Here is a 9,325-nt window from a genome sequence, read left to right on the forward strand (position 1 = left end):
AGGCTGCTCGTTATGGCGCACACCTGTCACCATCGTTACGCGCATCAGCACATAATGACACTCACCTGGACTCCATCACCACCTTGATTACAATCAATCAATCAAGTTTATTTTATATAGCCCTTCGTACATCAGCTAATATCTCGAAGTGCTGTACAGAAACCCAGCCTAAAACCCCAAACAGCAAGCAATGCAGGTGTAGAAGCACGGTGGCTAAGAAAAACTCCCTAGAAAGGCCAAAACCTAGGAAGAAACCTAGAGAGGAACCAGGCTATGAGGGGTGGCCAGTCCTCTTCTGGCTGTGCCGGGTGGAGATTATAACAGAACATGGCCAAGATGTTCAAAATGTTCATAAATGACAAGCATGGTCAAATAATAATCAGGAATAAATGTCAGTTGGCTTTTCATAGCCGATAATTAAGAGTTGAAAACAGCAGGTCTGGGACAGGTAGGGGTTCCATAACCGCAGGCAGAACAGTTGAAACTGGGACAGCAGCAAGGCCAGGTGGACTGGGGACAGCAAGGAGTCATCATGCCCGGTAGTCCTGACGTATGGTCCTAGGGCTCAGTTCCTCCGAGAGAGAGAAAGAAAGAGAGAAGGAGAGAATTAGAGAGAGCCAAGATGTTCAAAATGTTCATAAATGACAAGCATGGTCAAATAATAATCAGGAATAAATGTCAGTTGGCTTTTCATAGCCGATACCTGCCGATTACCTGCCCTATATGTCACTCACTTTGGTTCCTTCCCCAGGCGTCATTGTTTCTGTTTCAGTTTCATGTCTGTGCTTTGTTAGTGGTTCTTGTTTTGTATTATTTTTTCATTTATTAAATTATTCACTCCCTGAACTTGCTTCCCGACTCCCAGCGCACTCATTACAGGGGTACCTTTACTTTACTATTTATATTTTTGACAACTTTTACTTCACTACATTATTAATGAAAATAACTTACTTTTTACTCCATATAATTTCCCTGACACCCAAAAGTACTCGTTACATTTTGAATGCTTAGCAAGACAGGAAAATGGTCCAAATCACACACTTATCAGGAGATCATCCCTACTGTCTCTGACCTGGTGGACTCACTAAACACAAATGCTTAATTTGTAAATGATGTCTGATTGTAGTGTGCCCTTGGCTATCTGTAAATAAATAAAAAACAAGGTGCTGTCTGGCTCGCTCAATTTAAGGAATTAGAAATCATTTATACTTTTGAGACATAAGTATATTTTAGCAATTACATTTAATTTTGATACTTAAGTATATTTCAAACCAAATACTTTTAGACTTTTACTCAAATATTTTACTGGGTGACTTTTACATGAGTAATTTTCTATTTAGGTATCTTTACTTTTACTCAAGTATGACAATTGGTACTTGTTCCACCACTGACTAGAGGTCACACTTTTGGGTCATAGGTCACTGGTCACATGTATAGGCACACAGGTGATCAGGAAGTAGCGCTACACAGTCGTTACCATGTTCACCAGTAACAATTTTGGAATGATAACCCTACAAACATGAGCAAGTGTAGATGGACTTCTCTGGTGGTGAGTGCATGATAAGCTCCTGAGTGGACCTATACTTACTGAAAGGCTCTAAAAGCCCAGTAAGATATGGTAATCCTTTGGGCGTTAAGGTAGGCTCTGGGGCATGCTGATGCTGCTGATCTGTTCGACTTTGTAGCGCTGGGGTCAATTAGAGAAACTCTCCTAGGAACTGTGGTCCATCAGCAGAACAGATGGGAGTCCCTTTCCGTAACACTTTACCGAAAGCGTTCATATTGCTGTTTTATGGTCCATATGGATGACATTGGATTTATGAACAGGCATAAGTAGTCTATGTAAGTAGTGGTGTAAGTGAAATGATCCAGTTCATGTCATGATACATTCATGGAACAATCCCACTGACACAGACGTCAGTTCAACGCCTAGTTTTGATGGACATTTGGTTTAGTTGTCAACTAACATAAATTGAATGTGAACTCAACCAAAAATGTCACCCTGGATTGGATTTAAGTTCAAACTTGGGTGAAAAAAATAAGAAATTCCTTCACATTGATTACTTTTTGCAAATCCAATCAGTTTTCCACATTGATTCAATTTCAACACCTTGAATTTTTGGGTTGAAATGGTGTAGAAACAACATTGATTGAACCAGTTTTTGCCCAGTGGGATTAGTGCTAACCTAATTCACTCTGTGTTCTGTGAACTAACTTTGAACTTTTACTTACTACTACTATTTTCCTCTTAGACATAGAAACACCTTCATGTCTTCACCTGAGAACCTTTGCAATGGGTAGCCAATGGAGATATCAAATGGCGACCAACCCATTAACAAAGGTAAAAGTGTAATATCACTTTCTCCAGGGTTGTAGTTGAAAGTCAAAGTATTCCTCCATTATAACACTTCATGACAGCCCGCTTGGAGTTTGCCAAAAGGCACCTAAAGGACTCTCAGACCATGAGAAACAAGATTCTCTGGTCTGATGAAACCAAGATTTAACACTTTGGCTTGAATGCCAAGAGTCACGTCTGGAGGAAACCAGACACCGCTCATCACCTGGCCAATACCATCCCTACGGTGAAGAATGGTGGTGGCAGCATCATACTGTGTGGAACTGGGAGACTAGTCAGGATCAAGGGAAAGATGAACGGAGCAAAGTACAGAGAGATCCTTGATGACAACCTGCTCCAGAGTGCTCAGGACCTCAGACTGAGTGGCCCAGCCAGAGCCCGGACTTGAAGCCGATCGAACATCTCTGGAGAGATCTGAAAATAGCTGTGCAGCGATGCTCCCCATCCAACCTGACAGAGCTTGAGAGGATCTGCAGAGAAGAATGGGAGAAACTCCCCAAATACAGCTGTGCCACGCTTGTAGCGTCATACCGAAGAAGACTCAAGGCTGTAATCACTGCCAAAGGTGCTACAAACAAAGTACTGAGTAAAGGATCTGAATACTTATATAAATGTAATATTTCAGTTTTTTATTTGTAATAAATTTGCAAAAATGTCTAAAAACCTTTTTTTGCTTTGTCATTATGGGTTATTGTGTGTGGATTGATGAGGGGGGGGGGATTATTTAATACATTTTAGAATGAGGCTGTAATGTAACAAAATGTGCAGAAAGTGAAGGGGTCTGAATACTTTCCGAATGCATTGGATATAATACATTGGAAGAGGCACTGTAAATAATGTGTACATTATACTTTGTTCATTTCCCTTTCCAGTTAAATAATTGTTTAATGATACGATTCTTTCTAAGAGGCAAGGCTACTTACTCTACCTTGGACAAGGCTACTTACTCTTACTTTTTACTTATGCCTAAGAGTGACTATTGTGTCCAGGGGACAGTTCCCAACAGTCCTATAGTAACCCAGGCATCTGTATGGCCCATTGGCCTCCTGCTTCCTTCCACATACACTAATAGTTCTCTCAGTCTACTCACAGCACTTTTAACTGCACTGTCAATTAAATATTAGTTGCATGCTCAGCACTCATTGGCGTAATCAATTTAAATCTTCCTCGGAGAGTAATTGAGTGGATTTCTCCTTGGTTAAAGACTTTACCTCCGGGCCTTGTTCTGATCCGGAGCGGCCACTCAAACACAGTTGATTATGTTACCCCGTAGTTTGGTTTATAACATGATTACTATTTCAGGATGTAGTTAAGTTCACGGTAAGTGAATAACTCTAAATCTTGATAAGGTACAGTATCTCTAGACTGAATAATTTATAAAGACGCTACTGTTTGCTTACTATATAGCAAAATGCATGTAAGTGATAAATGAAAACCTTACTTTAAATGGGAGATTACCTAAAATAGTAGGATTCTATGGGAGATGAAAGCAAGCTATGAAACAAGGACCACATTTCGGTGGAGATATTGAGGGGATGAACATTTTAAAACGCATTTCCTTCAATTCACAGTTTGACATGGCGTATTATGCTTCTTTTGAGAGGTATTTTTAGGGATATTTGAAGGGGTATTCTGAAAAAACAATAAGTGGAAGGCCTCCCACCCCCGTTTTGCCATGGGGCAGAGAGAAAAATGTGCTGTTTTATAGCTCATTTTATAGCTCATCTCAGTTTGCCATGAGAATGAGAGAACAATTTACTGTTTTAAAGTAACTATCCAGTGAAAATCTCACATGCTGTTAACTCATACCCAAATAATATTGTTGACTCATCATATATTCCTATTTGTGGCCAAAGCATAAATTCAAGAAAAAACACTTCAAAAACCTGACCTCAAACTTGTATCTCAAACAGATCATTTAAAAAATGCTTGCTATGTCCTCACAAAGGATGATGTCATCCTCCTGAGGTCATATTTCAAAGAAATCTGGAAATCAAATCAAATCAAACTTTATTTGTCACACGCGCTGAATAAAACATGTGTAGACCTTACCGTGAAATGCTTACTTACAAGCCCTTAACCAAAAATGCAGTTCAATAAAGAGTTAAGACAATATTTACCAAATAAACTAAAGTAAAAAATTATAAAAGTAACACAATAAAATAACAATAACGAGGCTATATACAGTGCGTACTGGTACCGAGTCAATGTGCGGGGGTACAGGTTAGTCGAGGTAATTTGTACATGTAGGTAGGGGTAAAGTGACTATGCATAAATAATAAACAGCGAGTAGCAACAGTGTAAAAAACAAATGGGGGGGGTCAATGTAAATAGTCCGGGTGGCCATTTTATTAATTGTTCAGCAGTCTTATGACTTGGGGGTAGAAGGTTTTAAGGAGCCTTTTGGTCCTAGACTTGGCGCTCCGGTACCGCTTGCCATGCGGTAGCAGAGAGAACAGTCTATGACTTGGGTAACTGGAGTCTTTGACAATATTTTGGGCTTTCCTCTGACACTGCCTAGCATATAGGTCCTGGATGGCAGGATGCTTGGCCCCAGTGATGTAATGGGCCGTATGCACTACATTCTGTAGCGCCTAACGGTCAGATGCCGAGCAGTTGCCATACCAGGTGGTGATGCAACCGTTCAGGATGCTCTCGATGGTGCAGCTGTTGAACTTTTTCAGGATCTGGGGACCCATGCCAAATATTTTAATTCTCCTGAGGGGGAAAAGGTGTTGTCGTGCCCTCTTCACAACTGTCTTGGTGTGTTTGGACCATGATAGTTCGTTGGTGATGTGGACACCAAGGAACTTGAAACTCTCGACCCGCTCCACTACAGCCCCGTCGATGTTAATGGGAGCCTATTCAGCCTGCCTTTTCCTGTAGTCCACGATCAGCTCTTTTGTCTTGCTCACATTGAGGGAGAGGTTGTTGTCCTGGCACCACACTGCAGGTCTCTGACCTCCTCCCTATAGGCTGTCTCTTCATTGTCAGTAATCAGGCCTACCACTGTTGTGTTGAGAATCAGTGTGGCAGACGTGTTGTTGCCTTCCCTTGCCACCTGGGGGCGGCTCATCAGGAAGTCCAGGATCCAGTTGCAGAGGGAGGTGTTTAGTCCCAAGGTCCTTAGCTTAGTGATGAGCTTTGTGGGCATTATGGTGTTGAACACTGAGCTGTAGTCAATAAGCAGCATTCTCACATGTGGAAAAGGGCAGTGTGGAGTGCATTTGAGATTTCGTCATCTGTGGATCTGTTGGGGCGGTATGCGAATTGGAGTGGGTCTAGCGTATCTGGGCTGATAATGTTGATGAGCCAGGACCAGCCTTTCAAAGCACTTCATGGGTACCGACGTGAGTGCTACGGGGCGGTAATCATTTAGGCAGGTTACCTTCGCTTCCTTGGGCACAGGGACTATGGTGGTCTGCTTGAAGCATTTAGGTATTACAGACTCGGTCAGGGAGAGGTTGAAAATGTCAGTGAAGACACTTGCCAGTTGGTCAGCGCATGCTTTGAGTACACGTCCTGGTAATTCGTTTGGCCCCACGGCTTTGTGAATGTTGACCTGTTTAAAGGTCTTGCTCACATCGGCTACGAAGAGCGTGATCACACAGCCATCCGGAACAGCTGGTGCTCTCATCCATGCTTCAGTGTTGCTTGCCTCGAAGCAAGCATAAAAGGCATTTAGCTTGTCTGGTAGGCTCTCGTCACTGGGCAGCTCGCGGCTGGGTCTCCCTTTGTAGTCCGTAATAGTTCAAGCTCTGCCACATCCGATGAGTGTCAGAGCCGGTGTAGTAGGGTTCAATCTTAATCCTTTATTGGCGTTTTGCCTGTTTGATGGTTCGTCTGAGGGCGTGGCGGGATTTCTTATAAGCTTCCGGATTAGTGTCCCGCTCTTTGAAAGTGGCAGCTCTAGCCTCTAGCTCGATGAGGATGTTGCCTGTAATCCATGGCTTCTGGTTTGGATATGTACGTACGGTCACTGTGGGGATGACGTCGTTGATGCACTTATTGATGAAGCCGATGACTGAGGTGGTATACTCCTCAATGCCACAGACTGAACATATTCCAGTCTGTGCTAGCAAAACAGTCCTGCAGCATAGCATCCGCGTCATCTGACCACTTCCGTATTGAGCGAGTCACTGGTACTTCCTGCTTCAGTTTTTGCTTGTTTTCAGGAATCAGGAAGATAGAATTATGGTCAGATTTAACAAATCGAGGGCGAGGGAGAGCTTTGTAGGCGTCTCTGTGTGTGGAGTAAAGCTGGTCTAGAGTTTTTTTCCCCCTCTGGTTGCACATGTGACGTGCTGGTAGAAATGAGTTCAAACGGATTTAGGTTTGCCTGCATTAAAGTCCCCGGCTGTCAGGTTTTGGCCAGGACTGTTCTGTTTTTTTGTCACTAGATGTCCCCATTGCACCTTTTTTGTACCTTTTGTTTTTCCCTTGCTCTATTATTGTTTGCACCTGTATGTCGTTCCCTTGTTAGTATTTAATCCCTGTGTGTTCCTTAGTTCCTTGCTCAGTGTTTGTATGTTAGCACCCAGCCCCAGCCCAAGCCTTGTTGTGAACATATATTTTTCTCTTGTTGGATTTTCCAGAGGTTCTCTGGTTTTGTTCTTTTGTATTTTGGATTAGTCTTTTAGGTTTGTTTTTTCCCTTGCTGTTTTTACCACTTTGTGGATTTTCTTTGTATTTTGGAAGTTATCTATTTTTTATTAAACCACCATCTCTAGTACTGCTGTGTCTGCCTCATCTTCTGGGTTCTGCCGATTTAGTGACTGTTTCTCGCACCGGGTCCTGACAGAAACACTGAGCCATTAAAATGAACCCAGAGGCAGCCAGTACCCAGGACTTTTTTCCCATGCTGTCCCACCACGAGGGGACTGTCCAACGTCACGAAGCTGCTCTGGTTCAGCAAGAGGCCTTAATGGCTGGACATTCTCAACTTCTGTCGGAGATGATGACTTCCATAAAGCAGATTTCTGATCAACTTTCTCCTGCAACCGCTTCTGCTCCAGTTCATCAGATTCAAGTGCCCGTGGCAGTTAACCCCCTGGCTGAACCTCGTCTGCCGCCTCCCCAACGGTTCTCAGGTGATCCGAGTGGTTGTAAGGGGTTTTTCACCCAATGTTCTCTCTCCTTCGAGCTGCAACCCTCGTCATTTCCCACCGACCGGTCCAAGATAGCATATATCATCACCCTGCTGTCGGAAAAAGCCCTAGCCTGGGCTACTGCTGTGTGGGATGCCCAAAGTCCCTGCTGTGCCAGCTACTCTACCTTTGCTGATGAATTCAAGCGAGTGTTTCAAGGTCCTACCAGCGGTCCTGACTCAGCCAAACAGCTCCTGACTCTCCGCCAAGGTCGGCGCAGCGTGACGGACTATGCCATCCAGTTCCGCACGGTGGCAGCAGCGAGTGGCTGGAATGACGAGGCGCTCACAGTGTGCTTTTTGAAGGGTCTTTCCGACACCATCCAAGATGAACTGGCCACTCGGGAACCACCGGACAACCTCGAGTCCCTGATCAAGTTGGCTTCACGCATAGACCAGCGTCTGAGAGAGAGAGAGCTCAACCATAGATCTCTCACCCTAGCTCCTATCGGTCCCAGCTCCGAGTCTCCACCTTTATCCCCGCTGACTCCACCGGAACCCATGCAGGTTGGACGCATCTCCCAGGCTGAGAGAGACCGCCGGATGAGGGAGCGATGCTGTCTATATTGCGGCAAACCGGGCCATTTCCTCTCCACGTGTCCCGGGCTCCAGGGAAAACGCACTCTCCCGTGCAGGCCTGGGAGGACTGTAACGGGAAACATAACCTCCTCCCATCCATCCAACTCCCGCCTGCTCATTCCAGTTACCCTTTCCTGGGACAACCACGAGCTTCCCCTTCAAGCCTTGGTAGACTCTGGAGCCGCAGGTAACTTCATGGATGGTGTCTGGGCGAAGGAGAATGGCGTTCCCTCTGAACCTCTAAGTGACCCCATAAGGGTTACTACGTTGGATGGAAGCCCTTTGGGATCTGGACTTGTCACTCGTGTCACTACCCCCTTGCGTCTTTCAGTTTCCCAACACCAGGAAGTGATGAACTTTCATCTGACCTCGTGTTCCGAGTTCCCTCTCGTCCTTGGATACCCCTGGCTTCACAGCCATAACCCTCACATCGACTGGTCTGTGGGCACTATCAAGCAGTGGGGTCCTACGTGCCAAGCCACTTGTATCTTCCCATGTTCCCCGAGTTCCCCTCCCGAGTCTCTAGAATCCATCGACCTGTCCCGAGTTCCCGAGTGTTACCATGACCTCAAACCGGTATTTAGCAAACAGAGGGCCACCAAACTACCACCCCATAGACCTTACGATTGCCCCATCGACCTGTTTCCGGGCACCTGCCCCCCCCAGGGGTCGGATCTTTTCCCTATCTACTCCCGAACGAGCTGCTATGGATACCTACATCAAGGACGCTCTGGCAGCAGGCCTCATGCGTCCATCCACCTCGCCGGCGGGAGCAGGGTTTTTCTTTGTGGCCAAAAAAGACGGGGGATTACGTCCTTGCATCGACTACCGGGGACTTAATGCCATAACCGTCCGTAACCGCTACCCGCTACCCCTTATGGCCACAGCCTTTGAGCTGCTCCAGGAAGCAGTGGTCTTCACTAAGCTTGACCTGCGGAACGCATACCATCTTGTGCGGATCAAACCCGGTGACGAGTGGAAGACCGCTTTCAACACGCCTACTGGTCACTACGAATACTTGGTGATGCCCTTCGGCCTGACCAACGCCCCGGCTGTGTTCCAAGCGCTCATAAACGATGTGCTTAGGGATATGCTTAACATTTTCGTGTTTGTTTACTTGGATGACATCCTCATCTTTTCGAGCTCCCTTCAAGAACACACTAAGCATGTCAGACAAGTGCTCAAACGCCTCCTAGACAGCCATTTGTACGTTAAGCCGGAAAAGTGTGAATTCCATTCCTCTC

Source organism: Salvelinus alpinus, chromosome 17 (assembly GCF_045679555.1).
Source record: "Salvelinus alpinus chromosome 17, SLU_Salpinus.1, whole genome shotgun sequence".
NCBI classification, from domain to species: Eukaryota; Metazoa; Chordata; class Actinopteri; order Salmoniformes; family Salmonidae; genus Salvelinus; species Salvelinus alpinus.